The sequence below is a fragment of the Cryptomeria japonica genome, unplaced genomic scaffold (assembly GCF_030272615.1).
Source record: "Cryptomeria japonica unplaced genomic scaffold, Sugi_1.0 HiC_scaffold_269, whole genome shotgun sequence".
NCBI lineage: Eukaryota > Viridiplantae > Streptophyta > Pinopsida > Cupressales > Cupressaceae > Cryptomeria > Cryptomeria japonica.
Window position 1 is genome coordinate 132,501 of NW_026729091.1, and position 17,500 is coordinate 150,000.

General features: G+C 59.7%; 1 non-coding gene across 1 annotated transcript; it reads right to left on the reverse strand.

The window, feature by feature from the left end:
- Positions 1-4,499: 4,499 nt before the first annotated feature.
- LOC131869819 (5S ribosomal RNA) lies at positions 4,500-4,618 on the reverse strand. The gene has a single exon (XR_009368190.1). It is a non-coding gene; the product is annotated as a 5S ribosomal RNA (ribosomal RNA).
- Between the last annotated feature and the right edge of the window lie 12,882 nt (positions 4,619-17,500).

The following is a 17,500-nucleotide window of genomic DNA, read 5'->3' on the forward strand; positions in this document are numbered from 1 at the left end:
GGGTTTCGGGCATTACCCTCGAGCCACCTTTCCGTCCGAGAGTTTAGTGAGGCTTTTTACCGTTGCAGCTCCCCATGTCCGAACTGGGGATTTCTGGGTAGGGGCTTCGGGTGCGCATTACATTTTTGCCCAAGCGTCCAGTGGGGTTTCTGGTGCGCTCCGAAGTGGGGTTATTGGAGCGCATCAAAGGTGCGCAATGCTGGTGCGAACCCGGGAGCGCTCCGATGTGTGCTCCAAGGTGCGGCGTGCACGAAGTCCGAGCCCGGTTTGCCCCGGGTGCGCACCTCGCGTGCACCTTCGCCGGGGTGAGCACCTTGGTGTGCAGACCTTGGTTGGGTTGCGCGCCCTGGTGCGCACCAAGGAGCGCTCTGAAGTGTGCTCCAAGGTGCGGCGTGCACGAAGTCGGAGCCCGGTTTGCCCCGGGTGTGCACCTCGGGTGCGCACCTCGCGTGCACCTTCGCTGCGGTGGGCACCTTGGCTGGGTTGCGCGCCTTGGTGGGCACCATGCAGTGCACGAAGTCGGAGCCCGGATTGCCCCGGGCGCGCACCTCCGCCAGGGTGGGCACCTTGGTGCGCACAACTTGCCTGGGCTGCGCACCAGGAAGGGCTCAAGATGGCACCCGCGTTCCGTTTTTTTCACTATCTTTCAGAACGGAAATTTTAAAATCTCGTTTTTTTTTGCCTTTTCTGGAAATTAGTGAAGGCAGCGCATCAAAGGTGCGCAACGCTGGTGCGAACCTGGGAGCGCTCCGATGTGTGCTCCAAGGTGCGGCGTGCACGAAGTCGGACCCCGGTTTGCCCCGGGTGCGCACCTCGCGTGCACCTTGGTGCGCACACCTTGGCTGGGTTGCGCGCCCTGGTGGGCACCATGGTGCGCACCAAGGAGCGCTCCGAAGTGTGCTCCAAGGTGCGGCGTGCACGAAGTCGGAGCCCGGTTTGCCCCGGGTGCGCACCTCGCGTGCACCTTCGCCGCGGTGGGCACCATGGCGTGCACGAAGTCGGAGCCCGGTTTGCCCCGGGTGCGCACCTCGCGTGCACCTTCGCCGGGGTGGGCACCTTGGTGTGCAGACCTTGGCTGGGTTGCGCGCCCTGGTGGGCACCATGGTGCGCACCAAGGAGCGCTCCGAAGTGTGCTCCAAGGTGCGGCCTGCACGAAGTCGGAGCCCGGTTTGCCCCGGGTGTGCACCTCGGGTGGGCACCTTGGTGCGCATGCCTTGCCTGGGCTGCGCACCAGGGCGGGCTCAAGATGGCACCCGCGTTCCTTTTTTTTCACTATCTTTCAAAACGGAAATTTTAAAATCTCATTTTTTTTTGCCTTTTTCTGGAAATTAGTGAAGGCAGCGCATCAAAGGTGCGCACCTCGCTGCCCACCACGGTGCGCAACGCCGGTGGGCACCCGGGAGTGCTTCGAAGTGTGCTCCAAGGTGCTGCGTGCACGTTGTCGGAGCCCGGTTTGCCCCGGGTGCGCACCTCGCGTGCACCTTCGTCGGGGTGGGCACCTTGGCTGGGTTTGCCCCGGCTGCGCTCCGAAGCGGGGTTATTGGAGCGCCGCCTCTTTTTTTGTCGGAGCGTTTGGTGGGGTTTCTCGCATTGGCTCTTCCGAGGCCCGGTTGCCACCCTGGCGCGCACGAAGTCGGAAGTAGGGTTAATTGCCCGGGTGCGCACCTTTGCCAGGGTGGGCACCTTACCTGGGCTGCGCACCAGGGCGGGCTCAAGATGGCACGCGCGTTCCGTTTTTTTCACTATCTTTCAAAACGGAAATTTTAAAATCTCCTTTTTTTTTTGCCTTTTCTGGAAATTAGTGAAGGCAGCGCATCAAAGGTGCGCACCTCGCTGCCCACCTTGGTGTGCTCTGAGGTGCGCACCCGGGAGCGCTACGAAGTGTGCTCCAAGGTGCGGCGTGCACGTTGTCGGAGCCCGGTTTGCCCCGGGTGCGCACCTCGCCTGCACCTTGGCCGGGGTGGGCACCTTGGCTGGGTTTGCCCAGGGTGCGCTCCGAAGCGGGGTTACTGGAGCGCCCCCTCTTTTTTTGTCAGAGCGTTTGGTGGGGTTTCTCGCATTGGCTCTTCCCAGGCCCGGTTGTTGGGTGCGCTCCCACCCTGGCGCGCGCGAAGTTGGAAGTTGGGTTAATTGCCCGGGCGCGCACCTTCGCCAGGGTGGGCACCTTGGTGCGCACACCTTGGCTGGGCTGCGCACCAGGGCGGGCTCAAGATGGCACCAGCATTCCCTTTTTCTCACTATCTTTCAAAACGGAAATTTTAAAATCTCATTTTTTTTTTGCCTTTTATGGAAATTAGTGAAGGCATCGCATCAAAGGTGCGCACCTCGCTGCCCACCTTGGTGTGCTCCGAGGTGCCCACCACGGTGCGCAACGCCGGTGCGAACCCGGGAGCGCCCCGATGTGTGCTCCAAGGTGCGGCGTGCACGAAGTCGGACCCCGGTTTGCCCCGGGTGCGCACCTCGCGTGCACCTTGGTGCGCACACCTTGGCTGGGTTGCGCGGCCTGGTGGGCACCATGGTGCGCACCAAGGAGCGCTCCGAAGTGTGCTCCAAGGTGCGGCGTGCACGAAGTCGGAGCCCGGTTTGCCCCGGGTACGCACCTCGCGTGCACCTTCGCCGGGGTGGGCACCTCGGCTGGGTTGCGCGCCCTGGTGCGCACCAAGGAGCGCTCCGAAGTGTGCTCCAAGGTGCGGCGTGCACGAAGTCGGAGCCCGGTTTGCCCCGGGTGCGCACCTTCGCCGCGGTGCGCACCATGGCGTGCACGAAGTCGGAGCCCGGTTTGCCCCGGGTGCGCACCTCGCGTGCACCTTCGGCGGGGTTGCGCGCCCTGGTGGGCACCATGGTGCGCACCAAGGAGCGCTCCGAAGTGTGCTCCAAGGTGCGGCGTGCACGAAGTCGGAGCCCGGTTTGCCCCGGGTGCGCACCTCGCGTGCACCTTCGGCGGGGTTGCGCGCCCTGGTGGGCACCATGGTGCGCACCAAGGAGCGCTCCGAAGTGTGCTCCAAGGTGCGGCGTGCACGAAGTCGGAGCCCGGTTTGCCCCGGGTGCGCACCTCGCGTGCACCTTCGCCGCGGTGGGCACCATGGCGTGCACGAAGTCGGAGCCCGGTTTGCCCCGGGTGCGCACCTCGCGTGCACCTTCGCCGGGGTGGGCACCTCGGCTGGGTTGCGCGCCCTGGTGCGCACCAAGGAGCGCTCCGAAGTGTGCTCCAAGGTGCGGCGTGCACGAAGTCGGAGCCCGGTTTGCCCCGGGTGCGCACCTCGCGTGCACCTTCGCCAGGGTGGGCACCTCGGTGCGCACACCTTCTCAATGTTTTCTTGCCTTTTCTGGAAATTGGTGAAGGCAGCGCATCAAAGGTGCGCACCTCGGTGTGCTCCGAGGTGCGAACCCGAGAGCGCTCCGAGGTGCCCACGAAGTCGAAAGTCGGGTTAATTGCATTGTTTTCCCCGGGTGCGCTCCGAGGTGCGCAACATCGGCGCGCACCAAGGAGGGCTCCGAAGTGTGCTCCAAGGTGCGCACGATGGCGTGCACCTCTGGTGCGCACGATTCGGAGCTCGGTTTGACCGGGGTGCGCACACCTTGGCTGGGTTGCGCACCTTTTGTGCGCTCCAAGGTGCGCACGAAGTCGGAGCTCGGTTTGCCCCGGGTGCGCACCTTCGCCAGGGTGCGCACCTTGATGCGCACGCCTTGGCTGGGCTGCGCACCTTGGTGGGCGCCATGGTGCGCACCTTTCGTGCGCTCCAAGGTGCGCACGAAGTCGGAGCTCGGTTTGCCCCGGGTGCGCACCTTGGTGGGCGCCATGGTGCACTCCGAGGTGCCCAAGATTGGTGCGCACCAAGGAGCGCTCCGAAGTGCGCTCCAAGGTGCGCGCGAAGTCGAAAGTTGGGTTAATTGTCCGGTTTGCCTCGGGTGCGCACCTTGCGTGCACCTTCGCCAGGGTGGGCTGGGCTGCGCACACCTTGGCACCCGCGTTTCCTTCATTTTAAATTTTTTTTTTTTACAATCTCTCAAGTGGGAAATTCTATAATCTCAACTTTTTTTGCCTTTTCAGGAAACTTTTGAATGGAGCGCATCATTGGTGCGCTCCGAAGTGTGCTCCAAAGCTCTCTCCAGCTGCGTGCACCTGCCCCGGCCGCGCACCCGGCCCCGCCCAGCTTCGCTCACCTGTCCCGGGCGTCTGGTGCGGAACCTTAGAGTAAGAAACATCACCGTGCACCTTGGCCAACGTGCGCGACTCGACCGAGCGCGCACTGGCCGAGGTGCACACCGATTTCACCTGGGTGCGCGCGCAGCACCTCGGGCGCACCGGGGTGCGCGCACAACGCCCGGGTTGCACCGTGGCCTGTGTGCTCGGGGCGCCTCGGGTGCGCGCTCGGTGTCGCCCCCGCGCGCGCGGTAGTGCGGGCAGCGCACCCCGGCCCGGCCCGGCCCCGACGAGAACGCAAACGGGCAAAAGGTTTATTCAAATAGCATTGCGACGCCCGGCGAAAAACTAAAAAAGGGTGCAACACCGGGACTTCCCGGGAGGTCACCCATCCCAGTACTACTCCGGCCCAAGCGCGCTTAACTGCGGAGTTCTGATGGGATCCGGTGCACTAACGCTGGTATGATCGCACCCGTTATGAGCTTGTCGCAGTGTGTACTTAGCAAACCGCGACCCACGTGCGAATCCACCCCGGCCACCCACCCCCGTCGAGGTGCACACCCTCCCTCGCGAAGTGCGCCCCGTTCGCCAAGTGTGAGCCCTGCCCGGGTGCGCGCACCTTGCTAGGGCGTCGGGTGTGCACCCGGCCCGGCCTACGTGCGTGCACCTGGAGGGGGCGTCGTGTGCGTGCAGTGTCCCGTCTGCAACGCGGTGCCCACACACCACCTCGGGCGCAACGACCTGCGCTCACATGTGGGCCGAGTGCACCTTGGTGCATGTTCGGGGCGCCTCGGGTGCACGCTCGATCTTGCCCCGGTGCACCAAGGCGCTCGGTTTGCCCCGGGTGCGCACTTGGTGCAAGGTGGGCACCCAAAATAGGGATCAAGCACCAAAACACAAGTTTCGGGATGCAAAATGGGACCCAAGGACCACAAATGCGTTCCAAGACCCATGATGGGTCCACGAGAACAAAAATGTGTTCCGAGACTTAATAAACAAATATTGGGTTTTAGGAGAAGAAACATGCTCTGATGCCCAAAACGAGAATCGACCCCGAAAAGGCCACAGGCCAAAAGTGGGATGCGAGACAAAAAAAAATGGGACCCGAGGACCAAAATTGGGTTCCCAGGTCGAAGACAGGGCAACCGGACAAGAAACGACCTCTAAGGCTCGAAATGAGTCCCGACGACTAAAACTTGACAAGAAGCACCCATCAGGCACCCAACTCGACACCCATGGGATGCCGACCCACCCGGGCTTCCACCTAGCACACCTTGGCACCCACCCACCCTCGCACCCAACCTCGCACCCAACTTAGCACCTTTGAACCCACATTGGCACTCACCCTGACCCTGGCACCTTGGAACCCACATTGGCACTCACCTTGACCCTGGCACCCACCTTTGCACTCACCTTGGGACCCACCCTGGCTCCCACCTCGGCACCCACCCAGACACCCACCTTGGTTCCTTGGCACCCACCTTGGATCCTTGGCACCCACCCCGACACCCACCTTGGCACGCAACTTGGCTACTTGCCACCCACCTTGGCTCCTTGACGCCCACCCCGACAACCACCCCGTGACCTACCCTGGCTAGGGTTGGTGCACACCCACCCTGGTGCCCACCTTGGCACCCACCCTATGACCCACCTTGGCACGCACCTTAGTACCCACCCCGTTACCCACCCTAGGACCCACCCCGTGACCCACCTTGGCCAGGGTGGGTGCACCCACCCTGGTGCCCACCTTGGCACCCACCCATCCTAGCACCCAGCCTGTGACCGGGCTTGGAACCCAACCTTGCACCCGCACCCGTCTTGGCCAGTGTGGGTGCGCACCCATCCTGGCACCCACGTTGTGACACACCCTTTAACCCACGCACCCTAGCACCCACGTTGGCACCCACCTTGGAACCCAACCTAGCAACTTGGCACCCACCCCGTGACCCACCTTGGCATCCACCATAGCAGTCGCCGACTTGGCACCCACCTCGGCACCCACCTTGACACTTGTGGACCCACCTTGCCACTCACCCTAGCATCGACCCATCCTAGCACCCACCCTGGCACCTTTGCACCCTAGCACTCACCCATCCTAGCACCTAACCTGTGACCCACCTTGACACTCACCCTCGCACCCACCTTGGAACCCAACCTAGCACCCACCCACCCTGACACCAACCCTAGCACCTACCCACCCTTGCACCCACCCTGTGACCCATCTTGGCACCCACCCATCCTACCACTCAACCTATCACCCACCTTCTCACCCACCTTGGCATCCACCTTAGCACCCACCCACACTGGCACCTTGGCACCCACCTCGGGCAAGGTGGGTGCACACCCACCCTGGCACCCAATTTAGAACCCACCGAGCATGTTACCCACCTTGGCACCCACATTGCAGCCCACCCTAGTACCCACCCTATGACCCACATTGGCATCCACACCCTAGCACCCAGGCACCTCGACACCCGCCTTGACACCCACCCTAGCACTGAACCTGTGACCCACCTTGGAACTCACCCTAGAACCCACCCACCCTGTGAACCACCTTGGCATCCACCTTAGCACCCACCCACCTTGGCACCCACTCTAGCACTCACCCATCCTAACACCCAACTTGTTACCCACCTTGGCACCCGCCCTCGCGTCCACCTTGAAACCCACCCTAGCACCCACCCACGCAGGAGCCCACCTTGGCACCCAACCTAACACCCACGCATCCTGGCACCCAACTTGTGACCCACCTTGGAACCCACCCTAGTACCCACCTTTGAACCCACTATATCACCAACCCACCTTGGCACCCACCCTATGACCCTCTTTGGAATCCACCCTAGCACGCACCCACCCTGGCACCCACCATGGAGCGCACCCTAGCACCCACCCACCTCGGCACGCACCTCAACACCCACCTTGGTGTGCGCACTGCGCCAACCTCTCAAAGACCCTATGTGGTGCGCTCCAAAGTGTACACCTTTGGTGCGCTCCAAGGTGCGCACCTTTGGTGCACACCGAGGTGCACACCAAAGTGTGCACCGAGGTGAGCACCAAAGTGCACTCCAGGGTGCACACCAAGGCGTGCACCTTTGGTGCGGTCAATGCAAACGAATTCGGAAGTTGGGGTCGATGTCCTAATCGCTGCTGCAGACTACACGTATGAGAATCGGACAAATAGCTTTATATAGGGGAGGTGTTGCGTTTGATGGGTCGACTCCCCTGGTTGTGTGCACTGCACCAACTTCAAAGACCCTGTCTTGTTTAAGAAGTCAAAAGTTGGGGTGGATGTCCTAATCATTGCTGCAGTCTACGCATGTATGAGAATCAGACAAATAGCTTATATAGGGGAGGTGTTGCATTCGGTGGGTTGACTCCCCTGGTTGTGCGCACTGCGCCAACCTCAAAGACCCCGCATAGCAGAAGAAGTCGGAAGTCGGATTTTGGTGAGCACCAAGGCGTGCACCTTTGGTGCGGTCAACGCAGACGAATTCAGAAGTTGGGGTGGATGTCCTAATCGTTGTTGCAGGCTACACATGTATGAGAATCAGACAAATAGCTTATATAGGGGAGGTGTTGGGTTTGATGGGTCAACTCCCTTGGTTGTGCGCATTACGCCAACCTCAAAGACCTTGTTTTCGTTAAGAAGTCAAAAGTTGGGGTCAATGTCCTAATGGCTCCTGCAGGCTACACATGTATGAGAATCGGACAAATAGCTTATATAGGGGAGGTGTTGGGTTTGATGGGTCGACTCCCCTGGTTGTGCGCATTACGTCAACCTCAAAGACCTTGTTTTCGTTAAGAAGTCAAAAGTTGGGGTCGATGTCCTAATTGCTCCTGTAGACTACACATGTATGAGAATCAGACAAATAGCTTATATAGGGGAGGTGTTGGGTTTGATGGGTTGACTCCCCTAGTTGTTCGCATTACACCAACCTCAAAGACCTTGTTTTCGTTTAGAAGCCGAAAGTTGGGGTCGATGTCCTAATTGCTCCTGCAGGCTACGCATGTATGAGAATCAGACAAATAGCTTATATAGGGGAGGTGTTGGGTTTGATGGGTCGACTCCCCTGGTTGTGCGCATTGCGCCAACCTCAAAGACCCTGCATTGCGGATGAAGTCGAAAGTCAGAGTTTGGTGTGCTACAAGGTGTGGTCGAAGGTGCTCACCTAGGTGTGCACCTTTGGAGCACAGGAAAAGTGCCCTCCAAAAGTGCGCACCTTTGGAGTGCACAAAAGTGCCCTCCAAAAGTGCGCACCTTTGGAGCGCAGAAAAGTGCCCTCCAAAAAGTGCCCTCCAAAAGTGCGCACCTTTGGAGCGCAGAAAAGTGCCCTCCAAAAGTGCGCACCTTTGGAGCGCAGAAAAGTGCCCTCCAAAAAGTGCCCTCCAAAAGTGCGCACCTTTGGAGCGCAGAAAAGTGCCCTCCAAAAGTGCGCACCTTTGGAGCGCAGAAAAGTGCCCTCCAAAAAGTGCCCTCCAAAAGTGCGCACCTTTGGAGCGCAGAAAAGTGCCCTCCAAAAAGTGCCCTCCAAAAGTGCGCACCTTTGGAGCGCAGAAAAGTGCCCTCCAAAAAGTGCCCTCCAAAAGTGCGCACCTTTGGAGCGCAGAAAAGTGCCCTCCAAAAAGTGCCCTCCAAAAGTGCGCACCTTTGGAGCGCAGAAAAGTGCCCTCCAAAAAGTGCCCTCCAAAAGTGCGCACCTTTGGAGCGCAGAAAAGTGCCCTCCAAAAGTGCGCACCTTTGGAGCGCACAAAAGTGCCCTCCAAAAGTGCGCACTTTTGGTGCGCACCAAGGCGCTGGTTCGGTCGTTGCAGGCGAGTTCGGAAGTTGGGGTCGATGTCCTGAGCGGAGGTGCAAACTACACAGGTGTCGGAATCGGACAAATAGCTTATATAGGGGAGGTGTATGCTTCGATGGGTCGACTCCCCAGGTTGAGCGCACCGCGCCAACCTCAAAGACCCTACGGTATGGATGAAGTCGGAAGTTGGGTCCGATGACCAATTCGATTAGTAGGTATGCTCATGAGGTCGGAATTTGGGTCCGATGACCTGCCATGTGCAGGAAGGCGAATGTTGACACTGTGCGTTGCAAGGTGCACACCAAGGCGCTGGTGCGGTCTTTTTAGTCGAGTTCGGAAGTTGGGGTCGATGTCCTGATCGGAGGTGCAAGCTACACAGGTGTGGGAATCGGACAAATAGCTTATATAGGGGAGGTGTATGCTTCGTTGGGTCGACTCCCCGGGTTGAGCGCACCGCGCCAACCTCAAAGACCCTACGGTATGGATGAAGTCGGAAGTTGGGTCCGATGACCGATTCGATATGTAGGCATACTCGCGAGGTCGGAATTTGGGTCCGATGACCTGCCACGTGCAGGAAGGCGAATGTTGGCACTGTGCGTTGCAAGGTGCGCACCAAGGCGCTGGTTCGGTCGTTGGAGGCGAGTTCGGAAGTTGGGGTCGATGTCTTGATCGGAGGTGCAAACTACACAGGTGTGGGAATCGGACAAATAGCTTATATAGGGGAGGTGTATGCTTCGTTGGGTCGACTCCCCGGGTTGAGCGCACCGCGCCAACCTCAAAGACCCTACGGTATGGATGAAGTCGGAAGTTGGGTCCGATGACCGATTCGATATGTAGGCATACTCGCGAGGTCGGAATTTGGGTCCGATGACCTGCCATGTGCAGGAAGGCGAATGTTGGGACTGTGCGTCGCAAGGTGCGCACCAAGGCGCTGGTGCCGTCGTTGCAGTCGAGTTCGGAAGTTGGGGTCGATGTCCTGGTCAGAGGTGCAAACTACACAGGTGTGGGAATCGGACAAATAGCTTATATAGGGGAGGTGTATGCTTCGATGGGTCGACTCCCTGGGTTGAGCGCACCGCGCCAACCTCAAAGACCCTACAGTATGGATGAAGTCGGAAGTTGGGTCCGATGACCGATTCGATACGTAGGCATATTGGCGAGGTCTGAATTTGTGTCCGATGACCTGCCATGCGCAGGAAGGCGGAATTTGGGTCCGATGACCGAGTTGATGGCGTGCCATGCGCAGAAAGGCGGAATTTGGGTCCGATGACCGAGTTGATGTTGATGGCCCGCCATGCACAGGAAGGCGGAATTTGGGTCCGATGACCGATTTGAAGGCGTGCCATACGCAAAAAGGCGGAGTTTGGGTCCGATGACCGAGTTGATATTGATGGCCCGCCATGCGCAGGAAGGCGGAATTTGGGTCCGATGACCTGACATACGCATGGAGTCCGACTCGGGGGCCGATGTTCGATTCGATGACTTGCATTGTGGGTAAAGTCGGAAGTTGTGGTCTTTGACCCGATTCGATGACCAGACTTCGGCTGCTTGAGAATCGGACAAATAACTTATATAGGGGAGGTAGTGTTCTCGAGCATCCTCCCCCCGTGCCCGTTTATGTCGATTGATGCTGGTGCTCGACTGGTTGGAGCGCTCGGATGCAAAAATCTTGCACCAGGATTTATCGATTGTGATGGACACGGCAAGTCTCCTGATTGCTATGCAGGAGCTCATCGTGAATCTCTATGCGGCCTTGGTATGGACTCGACCTGCGGAATGGTTCGGCAATGGTAGTCGCTCCAACACGTCCTTGCAATGGCCACAGAGGTGATTCGACTAGAGCTCCAGTCTAGCTTTTGGGTTGCTTGGCGGACTGGTATAGCCGCGATCGAGTTCCGGCCATGAACGTTTTAGATAGCTCTTGGGCTTTCTGGGACGGAAGTCGGAAGTTTGGGCTGTTGTCCGATTTGATGACCATTCTTCGGATGTGTGAGAATCGGACAAATAACTTATATAGGGGACTGTGTTGTCTCACGCAGCCCCCTCCGTGCCCCTCTATCTCGACCGATGTTGGTGCTTGAAAGGGTTGGGATCGCTCGGATTTATAAACGTGCACCACCATTTGTCGAGTGTGAGGGACGCGGCAGGTCTCCTAAATGCTATGCGGGCGCTCTCTGAGAATCTCTATCCGGCCTCGACACAGACTAGTCTTGCTGAATGGTTTGGCACTGGTAGTCGATCCAACACGTCGTTGTTGTGGCCGCCTAGGCGATTCGATTCGAGCCCCCGTCTAGCTTTTGGGTTGCTTGGCGGATTTTGCCCTATCCGCAAGTGAGCTCGGTCCCTAAACGTTCGAGAAACCCGATTGCTATGCGCCGACTCTCTTTCTTGCGAGCCTCCATCTAGCTTTTGGGTCTCTACGGAACGGAAGTCGGAATCTGGGACCGTTGTTTGATTCGACGAGGCAGACTACGGTTGTGCGAGAATCGGACAAATAACTTATATAGGGGAGGTGTTGACTGGAGCATTCTCCCCCGTGCCCCTCTAACTCGACCAATGCTGGCGCTCGAACGGTGGTAGCGCTCGGATTTTCATTGAGCGCCAGCATTGGTCGATTTAGAGGGGCATGCGAGATTCCCGAATGCTATGCGAGGGCTCTAACGGAAATGTCTATTGGTTTCGGTATGGATGCAATTGCGAGTGGTTCGGCAAAGGTAGTCGTTCCGATGCGTCCATGTCGTGGCCAAATCGATAATTCGATTTGAGCCCTCGTATAGCATTTGGGTCTCTCGATGTGATTCCGCATTCCAGTCCCTTTGGGCACTGCTTGAGCCGCATCCCAGGGGGTTCCCTTCCCAATAATCTGCCTCGCAACCCGATTGCTATGCGGTGAGGCTCCTCGGCCGCCTCGGAACTATCTGTGTATCAGACGCATCGCGGGATAAGGGGTTGGCAACGGTAGTCGCCCCAAGCGCGTCCGATGCTTGGACCATTCCGAGGCGGCCCTGAAGCCTCTTCCGTCTAGCCGTTGGGTCCTTCTCGCCGCATCCCTCGCCTCGCACCCCGATTGCTATGCGGTGAGGCTCCTCGGCCGCCTCGGAACTATCTGTGTATCGGACGCGTCGCGGGATAAGGGGTTGTCACTGGTAGTCGCCCCAAGCGCGTCCGATGCTTGGACCATTCCGAGGCGGCCCTGAAGCCTCTTCCGTCTAGCCGTTGGGTCCTTCTCGCCGCATCCCTCGCCTCGCACCCCGATTGCTATGCGGTGAGGCTCCTCGGCCGCCTCGGAACTATCTGTGTATCGGACGCGTCGCGGGATAAGGGGTTGTCATTGGTAGTCGCCCCAAGCGCGTCCGATGCTTGGACCATTCCGAGGCGGCCCTGAAGCCTCTTCCGTCTAGCCGTTGGGTCCTTCTCGCCGCATCCCTCGCCTCGCACCCCGATTGCTATGCGGTGAGGCTCCTCGGCCGCCTCGGAACTATCTGTGTATCGGACGCGTCGCGGGATAAGGGGTTGTCACTGGTAGTCGCCCCAAGCGCGTCCGATGCTTGGACCATTCCGAGGCGGCCCTGAAGCCTCTTCCGTCTAGCCGTTGGGTCCTTCTCGCCGCATCCCTCGCCTCGCACCCCGATTGCTATGCGGTGAGGCTCCTCGGCCGCCTCGGAACTATCTGTGTATCGGACGCGTCGCGGGATAAGGGGTTGTCACTGGTAGTCGCCCCAAGCGCGTTCGATGCTTGGACCATTCCGAGGCGGCCCTGAAGCCTCTTCCGTCTAGCCGTTGGGTCCTTCTCGCCGCATCCCTCGCCTCGCACCCCGATTGCTATGCGGTGAGGCTCCTCGGCCGCCTTGGAACTATCTGTGTATCGGACGCGTCGCGGGATAAGGGGTTGTCACTGGTAGTCGCCCCAAGCGCGTCCGATGCTTAGACCATTCCGAGGCGGACCCGAAGCCTCTTCCGTCTAGCCGTTGGGTCCTTCTCGCCGCATCCTTCGCCTCGCACCCCGATTGCTATGCGGTGAGGCTCCTCGGCCGCCTCGGAACTATCTGTGTATCGGACGCGTCGCGGGATAAGGGGTTGTCACTGGTAGTCGCCCCAAGCGCGTCCGATGCTTGGACCATTCCGAGGCGGACCCGAAGCCTCTTCCGTCTAGCCGTTGGGTCCTTCTCGCCGCATCCCTCGCCTCGCACCCCGATTGCTATGCGGTGAGGCTCCTCGGCCGCCTTGGAACTATCTGTGTATCGGACGCGTCGCGGGATAAGGGGTTGTCACTGGTAGTCGCCCCAAGCGCGTCCGATGCTTGGACCATTCCGAGGCGGACCCGAAGCCTCTTCCGTCTAGCCGTTGGGTCCTTCTCGCCGCATCCCTCGCCTCGCACCCCGATTGCTATGCGGTGAGGCTCCTCGGCCGCCTTGGAACTATCTGTGTATCGGACGCGTCGCGGGATAAGGGGTTGTCACTGGTAGTCGCCCCAAGCGCGTCCGATGCTTGGACCATTCCGAGGCGGACCCGAAGCCTCTTCCGTCTAGCCGTTGGGTCCTTCTCGCCGCATCCCTCGCCTCGCACCCCGATTGCTATGCGGTGAGGCTCCTCGGCCGCCTTGGAACTATCTGTGTATCGGACGCGTCGCGGGATAAGGGGTTGTCACTGGTAGTCGCCCCAAGCGCGTCCGATGCTTGGACCATTCCGAGGCGGCCCCGAAGCCTCTTCCGTGTAGCCGTTGGGTCCTTCTCGCCGCATCCCTCGCCTCGCACCCCGATTGCTATGCGGTGAGGCTCCTCGGCCGCCTTGGAACTATCTGTGTATCGGACGCGTCGCGGGATAAGGGGTTGTCACTGGTAGTCGCCCCAAGCGCGTCCGATGCTTGGACCATTCCGAGGCGGCCCCGAAGCCTCTTCCGTGTAGCCGTTGGGTCCTTCTCGCCGCATCCCTCGCCTCGCACCCCGATTGCTATGCGGTGAGGCTCCTCGGCCGCCTTGGAACTATCTGTGTATCGGACGCGTCGCGGGATAAGGGGTTGTCACTGGTAGTCGCCCCAAGCGCGTCCGATGCTTGGACCATTCCGAGGCGGACCTGAAGCCTCTTCCCTCTAGCCGTTGGGGCTTTCTCGCCGCATCCCTCGCCTCGCACCCTGATTGCTATGCTGTGAGGCTCCTCGGCCGCCTTGGAACTATCTGTGTATCGGATGCATCGCGGGATAAGGGGTTGGCAGTGGTAGTCGCCCCAAGCGCATCCGATGCTTGGACCATTCCGAGGCGGCCCTGCAGCCTCTTCCGTCTAGCCGTTGGGGCCATCTCGCCGCATCCCCCACCTCGCACCACGATTGCTATGCGGTGAGGCTCCTTGGCCGCCTCGGAACTATCTGTGTATCGGACGCATCGCGGGATAAGGGGTTGTCACTGGTAGTCGCCCCAAGCGCGTCCGATGCTTGGACTATTCCGAGGCGGCCCTGCAGCCTCTTCCGTCTAGCCGTTGGGGCCATCTCGCTGCATCCCCCACCTCCTCGGCCGCCTCGGAACTATCTGTGTATCGGACGCATCGCGGGATAAGGGGTTGGCAGTGGTAGTCGCCCCAAGCGCGTCCGATGCTTGGACTATTCCGAGGCAGCCCTGCAGCCTCTTCCGTCTAGCCTTTGGGGCCATCTCGCCGCATCCCTCGCCTCGCACCCCGATTGCTATGCGGTGAGGCTCCTCGGCCGCCTGGGAACTATCTTCGTATCGGACGCATCGCGGGATAAGGGGTTGTCACTGGTAGTCGCCCCAAGCGCGTCCGATGCTTGGACTATTCCGAGGCGGCCCTGTGGCCTCTTCCGTCTAGCCGTTGGGGCCATCTCGCCGCATCCCCCACCTCGCACCCCGATTGCTATGCGGTGAGGCTCTTCGGCCGCCTTGGAACTATCTTCGTATCGGACGCATTGCGGGATAAGGGGTTGTCACTGGTAGTGGCCCCAAGCGCGTCCGATGCTTGGACTATTCCGAGGCGGCCCTGCAGCCTCTTCCGTCTAGCCGTTGGGGCCATCTCGCCGCATCCCCCACCTCGCACCCCGATTGCTATGCGGTGAGGCTCCTCGGCCGCCTTGGAACTATCTTCGTATCGGACGCATCGCGGGATAAGGGGTTGTCACTGGTAGTCGCCCCAAGCGCGTCCGATGCTTGGACTATTCCGACGCGGCCCTGTGGCCTCTTCCGTCTAGCCGTTGGGGCCATCTCGCCGCATCCCCCACCTCGCACCCCGATTGCTATGCGGTGAGGCTCCTCGGCCGCCTTGGAACCATCTTCGTATCGGACGCATCGCGGGATAGGGGGCTGTCACTGGTAGTCGCCCCAAGCGTGTCCGATGCTTGGACCATTCCTAGGCGGCCCTGAAGCCTCTTCCGTCTAGCCGTTGGGGCCTTCCCGCCCCATCCCTCGCCTCGCACCCCCGATTGCTATGCGGTGAGGCTCCTCGGCCGCCTTGGAACCATCTGTGTATCGGACGCATCGCGGGATAAGGGGTTGGCACTGGCAGTCGCCCCAAGCGCGTCCGATGCTTGGACCATTCCGAGGTGGCCCTGAAGCCTCTTCCGTCTAGCCGTTGGGGCCTTCCCGCCCCATCCCTCGCCTCGCACCCCGATTGATATGCGGTGAGGCTCCTCGGCCGCCTTGGAACTATCTGTGTATCGGACGCATCGCGGGATAAGGGGTTGGCACTGGTAGTCGTCCCAATCGCATCCGATGCTTGGACCATTCCGAGGCGGCCCTGCAGCCTCTTCCGTTTAGCCGTCGGGGCCTTCCCGCCGCATCCCTCGCCTCGCATCCCGATTCCTATGCGGTGAGTCTTCTCGGCCGCCGCGGAACTATACCTGTTATTGCTACTGCATCCTTCGGCTGGTAACCTCCTCTGCCGCCTTGGAACGTTCTCTTTGTCGGACGCGTCGCGGGATAAGGGGTTGGCACTGGTAGTCGCCCCAAGCGCGCCCGATGCATAGACCGCTCCGAGTCGACCTTGCTTTCAGCCTCTCACATGCATAGACCTCTCTGAGTCGACCCTGCAGCCTCTCACGTTTAGCCTTTGGAATCTCGCCTCACAACATGATTGCTATCCTTGATGCATCCCTTGCCTCGAGCCCTGATTGCTTTCTTGGCTGCATCCCTCCTCTCCTCACAGCCCGGTTGTCATCACTGCTTCATCCGTCGCTTCATGCATTCTGGCTGCTGGGCCCTTCCCACCGCACACCTCGATTGCTATCTCTTCTGCATCACACACCCCGATTGCTATCTCTGCTACATCCCTCGGCTCTCACTTCTGCATCCTTCGCCTCACACCTCGATTGCTATCAATGCTGCATCCGTAACCTCACACCCCGATTGCTATGCGGGGAGGCTCCTTGGCCGCCTTGGAAATTTCTGTGTGTCGGACGCACCGCGGGATAAGGGGTTGGCACTGGTAGTCGCCCCAAGTGCGCCCGATTCTTAGACCGCTTCGAGGTGACCTCGTAGCCTCTTTCGTCCAGGCTTCCTGCCTTCAACGCCCTTTTTACACCTCGATTGCTATGCGCGGGCTCGTTGGCGTCTATCACCTCTCTGCGAAGAGTGGCACGATGATTGTTGGGGTAAATCGTAGCAGTCCGATCTCTGGCCTTGGGCCATTGTGAGGGCTGATCGATTTCCTGTGCGCATCTCGTGTTCGCCCAGTAACAGACTCGACGACTTGTAATCGGTCTTGTTCCCGATTGTTCCTGGAGGTAGTCTTCGGAACTCTTGGATTTGACCTGTCACTCGAACTGTCCTCTTCCGAGGATGCTTGTGTGTGTGTGCTTGTGCCATTTCCTTGGCGGTATTAACGAGATATTAAAGAGCGGAGTGAGCGCCTCGCCCAGCTATGTTTGGGGCTCTCACTCCCTTACCCGGTGTGCGACCGCTTTGCACGTAGGTTGCGGAGCATCGCGACTCTTTCGATGTTTGGCGGTTGTCTTCCGGTGATGCGTTGGTCCCGAAGTGCACGTTACTAGCATTTCTGCCATTGTTCTCGATCTTTGGCACGTTCCTTCGTTGCAATTGGATATATATCTCCGTTTATACGCGCAGGCTTCTCCCGCCTATTCAGCGCTGTCCCACTCTCAGCACTCTCGTGGTCTCCTTGGCTTCTCTCTCCCGTGAGCGAGCTCTCTTCTCGAGTCTTTTCCATGTCCCATGGAGGTTGCCTTGCGAAATTCGGGCACACAAACGTGACCGGATAAGAGCGGAATTGCCTATGAGGAGAAGCTCACCTTAGGGAGCAGCAATGCCGAGTGTTTCGACAGAGGGTAGAGGGGGCGTTGTTTGGGCGGTTGCACAAAAGAGTGCTACGTTTGCACTGAAGGTTGCTTCTTCGTCTCCGACGAACTCTTCGAGGCAAAAAAGCTTGTTTACGGGGTCGAGGTGGGACTGTTCGTGCGAGTTGCGCCACCAAAAGTGCGTAGGGGGCATATACCTGGGAAATGGATGTCTCTGAGTGGCCTTACTCGGTCGCGTGCACGGTGCATTCTCTAACGGCAGGACTGTCGCGAGCATGTGCGGTTCGGATGTTTTCGGGTAAAGGG